Raw genomic sequence first — 15,302 nt, forward strand, 5'->3', positions numbered from 1 at the left:
TGAATGTCAAAAGCGATAAAGACCAGTGTGCCATTATAATTTCTAACCTTCTGGTTTTTATTTACAGGTTGAAGCAGTCAGGTATGTACATTTATCCTTTGATTTGTTGCTGTGACTCTACTACTTTATTACAATAAACTGAAACTGAAATTCCCATGCTGTGCAGTTTTTAGATGGGTGGAGACAGAGTATTTAATCTAAATGATGGAGCTGGGCTGTTTTAACGGCCTAAACATAGCTGGCAGGCACAGTAGGCGCAGACCAGGGTTCACAAACCAGCTTATAATGACACATTCAGGCCTCAGAACCTGACAGACAGGTATATTAGGTGTCCCTCTTTAATTATTACACACCCTGTGACAAACTGTGTTCCGATTTATTACTTACTTTCTACTCTACTTTGAACAGCAGCAGTTAAAATTGTTAGAAATAAATCAAGGAAAGTTTTGGATCATGATTTAGGCAAGTGCTATTAAGGGCCCAAATAACTGATATTATATTGTAATTATAGTGGAGACGAGTCTATAAATGTAGTTTAGCCACAAATGAGAATCTTTTTAACTTTCAGCTGTCTCTCTGAATGACACAGAAAACAGGAGTGCGCAAACTCAGCTTGGAGAAGTCATAGGTGGGTATGTCATTACTTACAAAATGGACACCTAAGGTCGGGTGGGTGTACCGGTAGGGAGAATCGTTCACTGCCCTGGTGTTCACCTTGATTTTTCTTGTGCTACTAATTACAAAATTAGGTATTATTTATTATAAATGTATTATATAATTTATTATAAAAATGTGTTACTTATTATAAATTCATTATATACCTTTATTTTAAAAAAATGGCTATTTACTTTTCACACTATATATACAGTTAGGTCAATAAATATTTGGACAGAGACAACTTTTTTCTAATTTTGGTTCTTTACATTACTATAATGAATTAAATAAGACAACTCAGATGCAGTTGAAGTGCTGACTTTCATCTTTAATTCTGTGGGTTGAACAAAAAAATTGCATAAAAATGTGAGGCAACTAAAGCATTTTTTAACACAATGTCTTTATTTCAGGGGCTCAAAAGTAATTGGACAAATTAAATAACTGGAAATAAAATGTTCATTTCTAATACCCTTTGCTGGCAATGACAGCCTGAAGTCTTGAGCTCATGGACATCACCAGATGCTGGGTTTCCTCCTTTTTAATGCTCTGCCAGGCCTTTACTGCAGCGGCTTTCAGTTGCTGTGTGTTTGTGGACCTTTCTGTCCCAAGTTTAGTCTTCAACAAGTGAAATGCATGCTCAATTGGGTTAAGATCAGGTGACTGACTTGGCCATTCAAGAATTTTCTACTTCTTTGCTTTAATAAACTCCTGGGTTGCTTTGGCTGTATATTTTGGGTCATTGTCCATCTGTATCATGAAACGCCACCCAATCAGTTTGACTGCATTTAGCTGAATTTGAGCAGACAGTATGTCTCTGAACAACTCAGAATTCATTCGGCTGCTTCTGTCCTTTGTCACATCATCAATAAACACTAGTGTCCCAGCTCCACTGGCAGCCATGCACACCCAAGCCATCACACTGCCTCCACCGTGTTTTACAGATGATGTGGTTGTGCTTTGGATAATGAGCTTTTCCACGCCTTCTCCATACTTTTTTCTTGCCATCTTTCTGGTAGAGGTTGATCTTGGTTTCATCTGTCCAAAGAATGTTTTTCCAGAACTGTGCTGGCTTTTTTAGATGTTCTGTAGCAAAGTCCAATCTAGCCTTTCTATTCTTGAGGCTTACGAGTGGCTTGTACCTTGCAGTGCACCCTCTGTATTTACTTTCATGCAGTCTTCTCTTTATGGTAGACTTGGATATCGATACACCTATCCCCTGGAGAGTGTTGTTCACTTGGTTGGCTGTTGTGAAGGGGTTTCTCTTCACCATGGAAAGGATTCTGCGATCATCCACCACTGTTTTCTTTTGTGGACGTCCAGGGGCCTCATGCATAACGCCGTGCGTAGAATTCACACTATAACATGACGTAAGCACAAAAGCCGAAATGTGCTTACGCACAGAAAAATCCAGATGCAGGAATCTGTGTGTACTCCAACTTCTGTGTTCTTCCGCTCCATAAATCCCGATCAGCGTGAAAAGTAACGCTCGTACATGCGCCTTCTGTCCCGCCCCCAACTCCTCCCAGAATTACGCCTCTTTGAATATGCAAATCAATATAAATCGCCCTTAAGCTCAGCCTTCTGTGAAAAGACAATGGGAAAAGCACGGGGGAAAATATGAGAATTTCAGCGAATACCAAGTGGAGGCAAAGGAAAAACGTACTATTTGTTGATTTAAACCGTGGTATAATCAACAAAAGGAAGTTGATCGAGTGACATAGAAACTCGAAAGCACAAGTTCACAAAGTCGCAAAGTGCCAAAATAAAAAAGAAGTCACATATCAAAGTCGCCATGAAAATGTGAGTTGTAGCCCACTATCTGAGCTTATTAGGGTACAGACAAAAAAAATAGGCACACAGTGGGGAAAAAGCATGAAATGTCAACTTTAATCTCGAAATTTCCACTTTAATCACGTAGTTTATTTTGTCATTAAAGTAGAACATCATAAACTTCATCTTAAAATCGTTTACTAGTTTCTCAAATCCCATTGTAACTAAAGTAGCACATTAAATGCTTTGTTTTGTATTTGATCTTCTATGTGCTCTATGTGTGCTTCTTAAACCGGCTCTCTTCCTCCAACTGGACACAGAATCCATTACATTCGTGATATTGCAGTTCTCTGAATAATTAAAATACTGAGATGTATACGTGATATCATTTTCATGATTATTGGAATGAAAGCATGTTATTAAGAACACGATGGCGCAGTGATTGTTCATGTCTCACACAAGATTTTGCTGTGCCATGTGCGACCTTCGATGAAATAATTTATTGCAGCAGTACTGTCTCTTTCAAACGTACTAACCTCCAATTCCTGTCGTTGCTTTTCTTTCTCCAAATACCCAATCGGCACACAGTCAGCTCTGTAATACACGTTAAGCCATCTGTAAGTTTACAACGACGATTCTTCAAAACTTTTATGGAACATTGAAATATCTTCACAGTACGTGTTCAATTATTCTGTCTATCCTTCCAGTGTCACACCAGCCTCAGCAAATATACAGCGTGAGGCAGGAAAAATACATGAACTTGCTAGAGCTGCGGCACCTTGTCCTCACATGTTTAATTATTAACAATAGATTATTTAAATGAAGTTGAAGTTGTATCTGTATAATATACTCAAACATATTTTGCTGCATTTCACCTTAAAAATGATATCGTCATCATATGTAAATACGCTTTATAAAGTGGCCCAGGTTGTGAGATATTATAACTGTAGTGCAAGTTTACAGTGGGGTGATTGTACTTATAAGTACAAACAGTTCTACAAGGAGCACTTGATTGAGTGCATTTAAAGTTTTTGGGATTAAACTGTTTCTGAACCGCGAGGTCCGTACAGGAAAGGCTTTAAAACATTTTGCAGTGGCTGAGGTAGCGTGTCCTTAAAGCTGTATACCGATAATTCTCTTTCTGATCAGCTGCTGCTGTGATTCACACTCAGATACAGTGATATAAATACTCCGAGTCGTGCAGTGAGAGTAATATGGAAAAAGATGATCCGCTGTGGCAACTCCTAACGGGAGGAGCTGAAAGAAGAAGAAGAAATAGAAGTGAGAGTGACAACGCTAAAGCAGTTATGGTATTTGGAATACTATGGTTGTTCCCTGGACTATTATATTGTTACAAGTTTATTACAATCAGATGCATTACACTAATAAACAATATGTGGTTAATTTCAGTGTATTTATAAAGCTGTGTCAGGAAAATAAAGAGTAACCACACAGGAAGAGTAGCACTGCTTTGACGCTGGGTGCCGTCAGTCTGCAAAACCAAGTGGAGAACTAGTGTACGACAGGGTATGAGGTACCGTGAAAAAGCGCATTGCTTTACGTCAAGTGTAGGGTTTATACATCGCGATTTGAACGTGGAAACAACATTTCTATGCGTACGCAGCGTTTATGCATGAGGCCCAAGGTCTTTTTGCGTTGCTGAGTTCACCAGTGCTTGCTTTCTTTCTCAGGATGTACCAAACTGTAGATTTTGCCACTTGTAATATTGTAGCAGTTTCTCGGATGGGTTTTTTCTGTTTTTGCAGCTTAAGGATGGCTTCTTTCACCTGTATGGAGAGCTCCTTTGACCACATGTTGTCTGTTCACAGCAAAATCTTCCACATGCAAGCACCACACCTCAAATCAACTCCAGGCCTTTTATCTGCTTAATTGATAATGACATAACGACGGACTTGCCCACACATACCCATGAAATAGCCTTTGAGTCAATTGTCCAATTACTTTTGAGCCGCTGAAATGAAGGGATTGTGTTACAAAAAGTGCTTCAGTTGTCTCACATTTTTATGCTATCGTTTTGTTCACCCCACTGAATTAAAGCTGAAAGTCTGCACTTCAACTGCATCTGAGTCGTTTCATTTAAAATTAATTGTGATAATGTACAGAACCAAAATTAGAAAAAAAGTCTCTGTCCAAATATTTATTGATCTAACTGTATAAATAGATAGAGGGTACAAAAATCCTTAAAATAACACAGTTTAGTTATTTCCCACCATTCCTAAACTCTCTTTATCCTGGTTAGTATGGCGATAGCCTATCCCACCTTCCTTGGGCAGACATCAGCCCAGCAAGTCCACCACAGGGCCCCCTCATGCGTGTACCCTCAAAACACCCCAGGCTGTAAGAGTGGGCTGACACATGCACCTTGTCCACTTCTTAAAACTGCCAGGGTTGGGGTACATGCATTTTGTCAAGTTTTACAGTGCATTAAGGTCCCTAAATAAATCCCCAAACACTACTGGGTTCATGTGTTTTGGAAATGATACAAGATCTAACCCAAACCAAACACTGGCAACTGGAGAAAGAACAGTCTGTAAAAAAAGTTAAAGTCAATACAGGAATGAGCAAGAACCAGTGTACAGGACAATGAAGATCATATTATGAGTACAAGTGCAGCGTGGTACAGCGAGTAGTGCTGCTGCTTTACTACTCCAGCAATCTGGGTTTTAGTCCTGCGTGTTCATTCCAAATCCGTGTGGCATTTTCTCCAGATCCTTAAGTTTTGTCCCACTTCCCAAAGCCATTTTGCGTTAGGTGGATTGGAGACTTTTTTAATTAGCTAAGCACACTCACTGCCCACTTTATTAGGTACACCTTTTAATGCTGGGTTTGACCCCCTTCAGAAATGTCATAATTATTTGTGACATAGATACAACAAGCTGCTGGAAACATTTCTCAGGGATTTTGGTCCATATTGAAATTATAGCATCTTGTTGTCTGCACATCCATGATGTGAATTTCCCAAATTTCCCATTCCACCACATCCAAAAAGTGCTTTACTGGACTGAGATCCAATGACTGTAGAGGCCATTTGAGTACAGTAAACTTATTGTCATGGTCAAGAAACCAGACAAGATAATTTGAGTTTTGTGATATGGCATGTTATCCTGCTGGAAGTACCAATCAGAAGATGGGTACACTGCAGTCATAAAGGAATGAACATGGTCCGTTACAATATGCAGGTAGGCTGTGGAATTTAAACGATGCTCATTTGCTACTAAGGGGCCCAAAGCGTGCCACGAAAATACAGCATCTCCCACACCATTGCACCACCGCCAGCGTGAACCATTTATACAAGGCTGACTGGATTCATGCTTTCATGTAGTTGACACCAAATTCTGACCCTACCATCCAAATGTTAGAGCAGAAATCAAGACTCATCAGACCAGGCAGCATTTTTTCAATCTTCTGTTGTCCAATTTTGGTGAGCCCATGTCAATTGTAAATGTCAGTTCTAAGCTGACAGGAGCAGCACCCGGTGTGGTCTCCTGCTGCTGTTGTCCTTCTGCTTCAAAGTTTGACATGCGGTACATTCAGAGATGTTCTTTGGCATGCCTTGGTTGTAACAAGAGGTTATTTGACTTACTCTTGCATGTCAGTTCTAACCAGTCTGGCCATTCTCCTCTGGCCTCTGCCATCAACAAGATATTTTTGCCAAAGAGAACTACCGCTCAATAGATATTTTCCATTTTTCTGACCATTCTCTGAAAACCCTTGAGATGGTTATGTGTTCAAATCCCAGTAGAATACTCAAACCAGTCCGTCTGGCACCAACAGTCATACCACGTTCGAAGTCACTTAAATCACCATTCTTCCCCATTCCGATGCTCAGTTTGAACTTTCAACAGGTTTTCTTGATGATGTCTACATGCCTAAATGCACGGAGTTGCTGCCATGTAATTGGATGACTAGATATTTGCGTCAAGAAGCATTTGAACAGGTGTACCTAATAAAGTGGCTGGTGAGTGTATAACAGAGAGAGAGGGACTGGTGGTTGGTTATGACTTAAAATGCTCCAGGGGTAGACTTGGACTCCCCACAGCTTCATCATGGAATAAGAGCTTGCCAAGATGTACAGATGAATAGATTTCAGTGTATTTTCAGAAAATCTCAATCATACTTCAAATAATAAAATTTGAGTTTCATGTTTTCATTATTATTACAGTATTTTGTTAATAGCAGTAGTGTTGTCAAGCTTAACAGACTACAGGAAAATCCTAACTTGATTAATTAGCCAACATGCACCACCTTACCATCTTCTACAGAGTTCAGTTTGCTACTCAGCTCTGTGTTTGTAGCACCTAATCTTGGAGTTGTACTGTTTAATCATTTTACTTTTTCTCATCATTATAATGAACCAATACATTTTAGTGAATGTTAGTCAATCCTCTAAAACTTCAATTGTTTTTACTTTTCAGAAGCTGTATCAATAGCTACCATATTTGATGGAGAAGCAGCAGATCCAGGTAAATTTGGAGAATGAGTCAATGCCATATCTATAAGACCAAGTATTGTGCTTTTCTCTGATATTTAAAAATATCCTGACAGGTTTGACTTACAACTTTTACAACTTTACACTGGTCCAGTATGGGGGTCCCTGCTGTGGCATAACACCTAATGACACCATGGTAGTTTCAGTTAACCATGCAAATAAATTTCTTCAGCAACTTATCCCCCATTCCTTGATGTACATAAATCTAGTTGTTATCACATCTCATTTCTCTTAGATGTCGATGAAAGGTGTTGTGGTGTATAAAATCTGCAAATTTCTTTTTTTATATTTTCATATTTTGCTCAATCCCAAAAAGATGAATTCAAATGCAGAACACTTGTATAGGCATTGTAACATCAAAAGCATACCCTCTTCCCTTATACCTCACTTTTATAACAGTTGTTCACAACATATTGCTAAATTAGTTTAGAGCCTGGGAAAGGAAGATATGCAAGTAGGTACTAGGCAACATCAAAAAACTTTTATTATTTGGGGAAAGGTAAATTAAAGAGTTTGAGCAAAATCTATCCATTATATTGACAGCCAGCCAATCAGGTGCATGCAACAATCATGTGTTGTGAAACCCCTGGCATGAAATTTTATAATAAATATGCCTCGTCTGAAAGAAACATCAGAAGAGAAACACGTGATCAGTTTTCATCCGATCGTCAGTTAACTGCATTTCATGAACATTGATTGCTAAATCAACGCTGCCCTGGGACATTCATCCTGACAATTCCTTTCAGTACGTTTTTTAAGACTATATATCCAGACTTTACTATCAATCTTATTTTCTATTACTTATCATTGTTCTTTAATAAATTTTAACTTGTTTTCATCTTTCTATACTTTGTCTTTATATGCAGAGTGGTTGAAGTAATAAAGCAGTTTTTTTTTGAGCACCTGGAACAGCCAGAGGGTTGCCATACTCTCTGTGCTGTGAGTTTTATTAAGGTTGAGGGTCAGAGCTCTACCCAACAGTAGTAAACAGTATGTAAAGTAAGACATCTTTGGTTGATAAATGGCATATTTTCAAAGATGTTGAGCCTTTGTATGTTTAAATATATTCCTAGTATTTAGGTCTGAGATTATATATATATATATATATCTATATATATATATATATATATATATATATACATATACATATACATATATATATATATATATATATATATATATATATATATATATATATATATATATATATATATATATATATATATATATATATATATATATATATATATACATATATACATATACATATACATATACACACACACACACACACATACATACATATACACACACACACACACATACACACATACTAGGGGGCTCTGCCCCCTGCTCTCCCACCCGTGTGTTTGGTTTATCAGATATACAATTTAAAGAGATTGTTATTTTCATGGGAATTGTTACATATGCATTATTTTCACTTTTATTTTAAAACTTTTCTGAAAACAATACCTGACCTGGCCCCAGGCGTGGTTAAATCTCTTTCTCGCAGGATGTATAACGCTGCTCGTGTTATGAAGGGGGAGGGGGGTAAACGCACGCTATGGAGAAGTAGTCGGATCATCTGCTGGCTTGTTGCTGCTGCTGAGCTGTGTTCTGCTTGTCGCACAGTGCGTCAATCATGTAAAAGCCTGTACAGCAGCTGTCCTTTTGCCACTTCGCGTCTCTGCTGCTCACATTGTGAATTTGGGGGGTGGGGTGATGTGGGTGGTGGTTGCAGGGCTTAATGCACGCTAAAGAGAAGCAGTCAGATCATTGGCTGGCTTGTTGTTGCTAGCGAGCTGCATGTTCTGCTTGTCGTTGTTTTAAGAGCTAGGAGCACAAGAAGTGTGTCTGCCAAAAGCATTCCAACAACTGCTAGGTTAGATGTCCATGAACTTGTTTTAAATATTGTATCGCTGGGCGTCACATTGTCTTCTGAGAAGATCATGTCTCATCTCTCTCCCAAGATTTTTTTTTTATAACAGAGAGAAAAACATTGTATGTTGTTTGTGCCGATAATAAGTAAGTCTCTTGAAGTTCTGAGAGAGTGACAAGTTGTGTTATTCTTATAGCACTTGTGTGGTAATCAGCTGTGTGTGTTATTCATAGGACACAATGTGTGTATTTATGTATGTGTTGTCATTAGGATGCGGGAGTAGACCAATCCAATAACGAACCTGACAAGTGTAAGGGGTAGACAGATGATAACACAAAAGGTAATGGGATTCTTTTCATAGTTGTGAACCAACCCAATGTGCAGGAACAAGTCAGTGATGGCATCGAGTCTTGCTGAGGTAGAAATGTTTTTTTAAAATCTCAAATGAAATTTGGAATGTTCTGGAATTCCTGACAAAACATCATTTAGCTTCCTCTATTCTGTAAAGGCACAGGGTACCTCGGAAATGTAATGTAATGCATTGTTTCTCCCACTGACCCTGCCACTGGGTTTAACTGATGAACAAGTAAAGGTAAAGGTCATGGATACTTACACATGCTCAGAATTACAATTCTGGGGTTGCCCTTTGTTGCTAACTAAAAAAATTGGAGCAAAGTCCTCAAAAGAACTCTCTGTACTTCCAAGGTGTTAATCATTCACCCCACTCAAAAAAGAGGAGTGTAACGGCTAAAGAGGAGACATTGGATACACAAAAAAACACAAGAGAATAAGCAAGAACACAGTCAGAAAAGTAATGTGACACAGACATGAGAATATACATACTGCACCATACAAGACCAAGGTAGGAGTAACATTCAAAACTTGTAGATTTTCCCATTGCATCAAAACACCCCAACCTTTACTCAAGCTGCCACCATTTCTTACTTTATCCATTTTCAAACTGAGACTTGAGGTTTTACAGCCCACAATGAAGTCTCGCCACCTTGTTTTGGATTCATTCCAGATTTTCTTTTTAGTCACAGGTAAGGTCTACGAGTACAACTCTCAGTCTGGAGCCAGGAGGTGGAAGGAGACTGAAAACTGGAGCACAGCATAAATCACCACACGAAATGTCGGAGGATCACTTACTGCACAAAAGTGCTTGGTGGAGCAGCAGTGAGCATCATAGGGTGGGCACCTGATCATGGCTTCTTCCCAAACCCCCCCTGTGGAGTATCAGGCATGGAACTGCTAGCCAGCCTGCTTTTCTCTGAAGTAAAAGCAACTTCCTCTTCTCACATTGTATTTGCAGACCTTTGTTTTACTCTATTACAAATGAATTTACTATAAAATTCCTGATACCACCCTAAGATTTTCATGTCTCACCTTGATGATATTTTGGAATTGTTAGGTGGACGGCGACTGATGGGTGTGAGTGGCCAGCTATAATCCAAACATCTACTCATACTGTATATCAGTCACTGTTCTTAGTCTTAGCACCATGTGGTTCAACAAAGAGGACGTCTGCTTGAAGAAAGAAGTAATTGTATTGGTTCATAGGATTAGTTGGACACATTGACAAAAAGTGATGGAGGACAACTCAGGAGAGATTTATTCTATGGGGAATTGTCATGTGTTTGCTTTACTAACCGATTTCAGTTGAACAGAGAATAGTATGTTAAAAGAATCCAATAATGGGTGGCAAGTTGAACACGTGTTCATAAGCTATTTTTCTGAGGTCTTACTTAATTCAAACAGTTGGTTTTAGACTTACCATTTTGCAGTTTTTGAAGTTCAGTCTGAGGATTCTGAATAGCCTAAAACATTGTTTTGCATTTCTGTCTTTTCAGCAGTCCAAAAAGGTTCACAGTACTGCATCCTATCCATCTAAACTTTTGATAATAGCCTTGCTACACATTAGCGAGATGAGCAGTTGAAACGTACATGCTTTGTTACTCAGAATATTAGGAAATTCAATATTAAGCAGTTACATTACAGCATTCGATAAAATAAGTGAAAGGTAATATATTTTACTGCATACTATGCTTCTTACTGAGGGGCTACTTAAATATAATGGATATCTACATAATTTGCACAAGATGTTTACAGCCCTAGAACTATCATGTGATGCCCAAAACACCCAAACATGACTGTAGAAACAAGGCCCCAGCTCTTAACCAGGCTCATTTCTTCTACAATAAACTGTTCCTTTCTTCCCTGCCTTGCCTCCTTCTCCCCAAGATGCAGTTGTTCTAATCCCCATCCGACCACTTCATTGAGGCGATGTATGCTAGTCCAAGGCAGATGTTCTTTTGAGTGCCACAATACTGCACCAAGGAGGCACTCCCAGAGTCAGGTGGTACCTTTTTAAACATCAAAGTCCTCTCCTGGCAGTACCCAGCTAGGCTACTCATTGGAACTACAAATCCCTCACAGCCATGCGGGTGTGCACATTGGACTGAGCAGCTGCCACCCAGGACATTGGAGGAGCATAAGACCCCATGAGAAGTCTCCCTCTGTCCTTCCATTATATCATCCCAAGGAGTCATCCATTCTGGGTGGGCTTACGGAATGGCATGCATCCTTGCCTTCCATCAAAGTTTGTCATAGATCTGCATTTCTTTATCTAGGTAATGATAAAGAAATAGACACATCTAATAAGATCTACAGCAATTGCCAATAAGATACAGAAATATATCCACCTATCGTAAGCACTGGCCCATCCTCTGAATGTGTTGTTTCATGTGGGGGAGTAGTCTGGTGACATCATCATTCTTTTACAGCCTCGGTTTCCTTTAATTCAACATGGTTTGACGATAGAGGAGGTCAAAATGGCTCAAATACACAAGCATGCATTTTTTCTGCTTTTAAGACTCAACATTCGGTCATTATAAGACATTTCTTAGCATTCACTACTCATTTTGTAAGCTTAATGTCTAACGGATTTCAGGGGAAAAAAAAGATCTCGCCCTAAAAAAAGTGAAAAACTACACCTTCATTTAATGTTACAGTAATATGTATCACAAATTTAATTCAGAGGATTTTGCTCTTTAGTCCAGTATTTCTTAAATGTTTGGTTCTCATTCCACAATCTTGCCCTTTGCCGCCCAGGACTGTTGTCAGAGTTACTCCTTGGAGAATCAACCACTCCCATGAAAGGGAAGCAGGTGCAGGTAGGCTGCAGACCACCTCATCACCCGAGACACTTCAAAAACTTGGGAGTCTGTCGCTTCAGTTGCTGCCTCCCAGCCACTTGAGCAAAGGCCTTGTGTGTGCGCTTCACTACAGACTACATTGTATACTGGTAATTGAGTGACGTTCAGACTCCTTTCACAAAGTACCTTTTCCCAAAAAAACAAGGATAACCTGTCAATGACTATCAACCAGTCGCTCTCACCCCTGTCATCGCAAAGTGCTTTGAACGACTGGTAATCACCCACTTCAAAGCCTCCATCCCAGCTGATCTAGACCAACAATAATTTGACTTTCGGTCAAACACATCAACTGAGGACACCATCTGTGTGGCTCTACAAGCTGCCCTCTCGCACCTGGAAAAGCCCAACACCTATGTTAGGATGCTCTTCATTGACTACAGCTCAGCATTTAATACCATCATACCTTACCAGCTGATCAAAAAACTCTATGGCCCTGCTCTGTCCATATGCAACTGTTTACTGGATTTTCTTACCAACCGCCCCCAGTCTGTCAGGATGGGCAAACACACATCCTCCACCCTTACCCTGAGCACTGGTGTGCCTCAAGGATGTGTACTAAGTCCCCTTCTCTATGCACTCTTCACCCATGACGGTCAACCCATCCACCAATCAAACATTATTGTTAAATTTACAGATGATACGAATGTCATTGGGCTTGTAACAGACAACAATGAAGCTGCATATAGGGAAGAGGTTCAGAATCTGACAGCATGGTGCAACACCAACAACCTGGTCTTAAATACCAAAAAGATCAAAGAAGTTATTCTGGAATTTAGGACCACTAAAAAGACCAATCACAGTCCGATTACAATCAATGCAGATGCTGTGGAGAGAGTTTCCAGCTTTAAGTTTCTAAGAGTCACCATCTCAGAGGACCTGTGCTGGGCTGACAACAACTTGGCTGTAATAGGCAAAGCACAACAATGCCTCTATTTTCGTAGGAAGCTAAGGAGAGCTGATCTCCCCCAGAAGCTGCTGGTTAATTTCTACAGATGCACTATAGAGAGCATCTTAACTAACTGCATGATGGCCTGGTACAACAGCTGCACCAAGCCTTCTAAAGAAGCCCTGCAGCGGGTCGTAAAAACAGTAAAGGCCATTATTGGGACTGAACTGTCATCATTTAAACTCTTGTACAAGACTTGTTGTATGAGAAGGGCCAAAAACATTCTCAAGGACAAAACTCATCCTGGAAATTCTTTGTTTGAGCTCCTCCCGTCAGGCAGACCCTTTAGGTCAATCCGTGTACGCACAAACAGACTAAAAAAGAGCTTTTTCCCATCTGCCATAAACTTTCTGAAATCTGAATCTCCTCAGTCTGAAATAATTTTTAATTGAACATGTGCAATAAGCTATCTTGGTAATGTGCAATATACTAATGTAATACAATATAGAATATGTAATGTACTATTCATTAACAGGTGCAATAACAATTTATGCTGCTGTACTTGGAACAATAATAATTTGATCTGGCTACTTAATCACTTGACACTGTATGCAACATATTTGGAATTATTTGACTTTTCTTTAAATGCACCTTGGGGCTTGAACTGAATGACAAATTGAATACTCTACAAAAAAAAAAAAAACCTATATATTAAAAATTGACTCAAGTAAATGTTATAATCAGTGCCAGCACTAGGTTATTTTGTGCCCTAGCCCATGCTTATTTGTGCGCCAACTGACTGTTTGGTAGCTAACTGGTGTGGCTGCCACCCAGGAAATTGGAGCTGCACCCTAATTCACCTTAACTGGGGTGCCAGCCCTGGTTATATTTGATGTTCAAGACCTTCTCATTAAAATCTAGTATTCCACAATTTTCCATGGGCCTTGCATTGTCTTCTGCTTAACAAAATGGGACACTACACAACCAACCAACCAAAATTGGACTAAAAAGGGGAGACTGCCGTTTGTACAGAACAGCAGACTGGACCAATCAGCTTTCACATCCAAATACAATTACTTTTGGTACACTGTGCTGGTGTGTAGCTCGGCTTCAGGTTTTCAACTGCCTGCTATCATATCAAAGTTGCAGGCATTATTCTATACTGCCATAATGAATGTTCTGCACAAATCAGGGGCCTTCTCTGTAACTGGCAGTCCAAGCTGTCAGCACACATTCACCAAAGGAAAGTACTATGCAGGTACAGTACACTGCATTATATACACGTATGCTTTATAGCAAGTTTTCAAGTTTAAAAGACGCACATCTAGGCACCTTCTCCATCTTACAAAGGCCACCGGCAATGCATAAGCTGTGCAAAACCCAGACAGACTTTTTAAACCATCCACTACAATTTACTCCCGCAGTCAAACAATACTTGCAAACTGGAAAAATAAGCTGCGTTCAGATGCTGTTGTGAATATTCAAGAGGTTCATTATACAGCCCAAAGTTAAAAAAAGAACAAATTCAGATTGGAGCCTGCAGCAGAAAAAACAGGTTAAGATGCTGGAATACAGTCAGGAGTACACATGCAGAGTTCTAAATTTGTTGTATCATTTAAAACAGGAGAATAAAAAAAATACATTCACGTATAAGAATAGATCATAAAATCAGACCCGACTTATACGGCCATTCAAAAATGTGACACTTCATTTTTTTTTTTTTTGCCTCCTCCGATCTCACACCAGTTCCTCAGACACATCAAATTTTCTTGCAGCAGCACAGTTACCAATTTCTTTCACTACTTCAACGACGTTTAATTTAAAACCAGCTTCATATATTCTTCTGATCGAACACTCCATCGTAGATAAGGGATGCTCTTATGATAAAGGAGTACGAGGGTGTGAGATACAAAAAACACAAGTCAATGCAAACATCGCTTTAGAATAGTTTGGGGAATACCGTGTGGTCACGTAGGCACAAAACATAGAAAATAAAGGCAGTGTGCTCCGTGGTTACTCTCTCAGTTGGGCGGTAGCATATCATAATCTCTTGGACCAATAGCGTGAGATTTCTGCATTCGACTTCTATGACCGACATTATAAAATACCGGAAATTATATGGTGAAATCAAGTCCCGACTTATCTGTGGAAGAACTGAAATGCAAGTATACAGTGGTGTGAAAAACTATTTGCCCCCTTCCTGATTTCTTATTCTTTTGCATGTTTGTCACACAAAATGTTTCTGATCATCAAACACATTTAACCATTAGCCAAATATAACACCAGTAAACACAAAATGCAGTTTTTAAATGATGGTTTTTATTATTTAGGGAGAAAAAAAATCCAAACCTACATGGCCCTGTGTGAAAAAGTAATTGCCCCCTTGTT

The 15,302-nt window shown here is 39.3% G+C and overlaps 1 long non-coding RNA gene across 1 annotated transcript; it reads left to right on the forward strand.

The window, feature by feature from the left end:
* The first annotated feature begins 399 nt into the window (after positions 1-399).
* On the forward strand, positions 400-10,163 carry LOC120533606. The gene is made up of 3 exons (XR_005634568.1): positions 400-628; positions 6,861-6,908; positions 9,851-10,163. It is a non-coding gene; the product is annotated as an uncharacterized LOC120533606 (long non-coding RNA).
* The last annotated feature ends 5,139 nt before the right edge of the window (positions 10,164-15,302 follow it).

This window comes from Polypterus senegalus, chromosome 8 (genome assembly GCF_016835505.1).
Source record: "Polypterus senegalus isolate Bchr_013 chromosome 8, ASM1683550v1, whole genome shotgun sequence".
Classification (NCBI taxonomy): Eukaryota; Metazoa; Chordata; class Cladistia; order Polypteriformes; family Polypteridae; genus Polypterus; species Polypterus senegalus.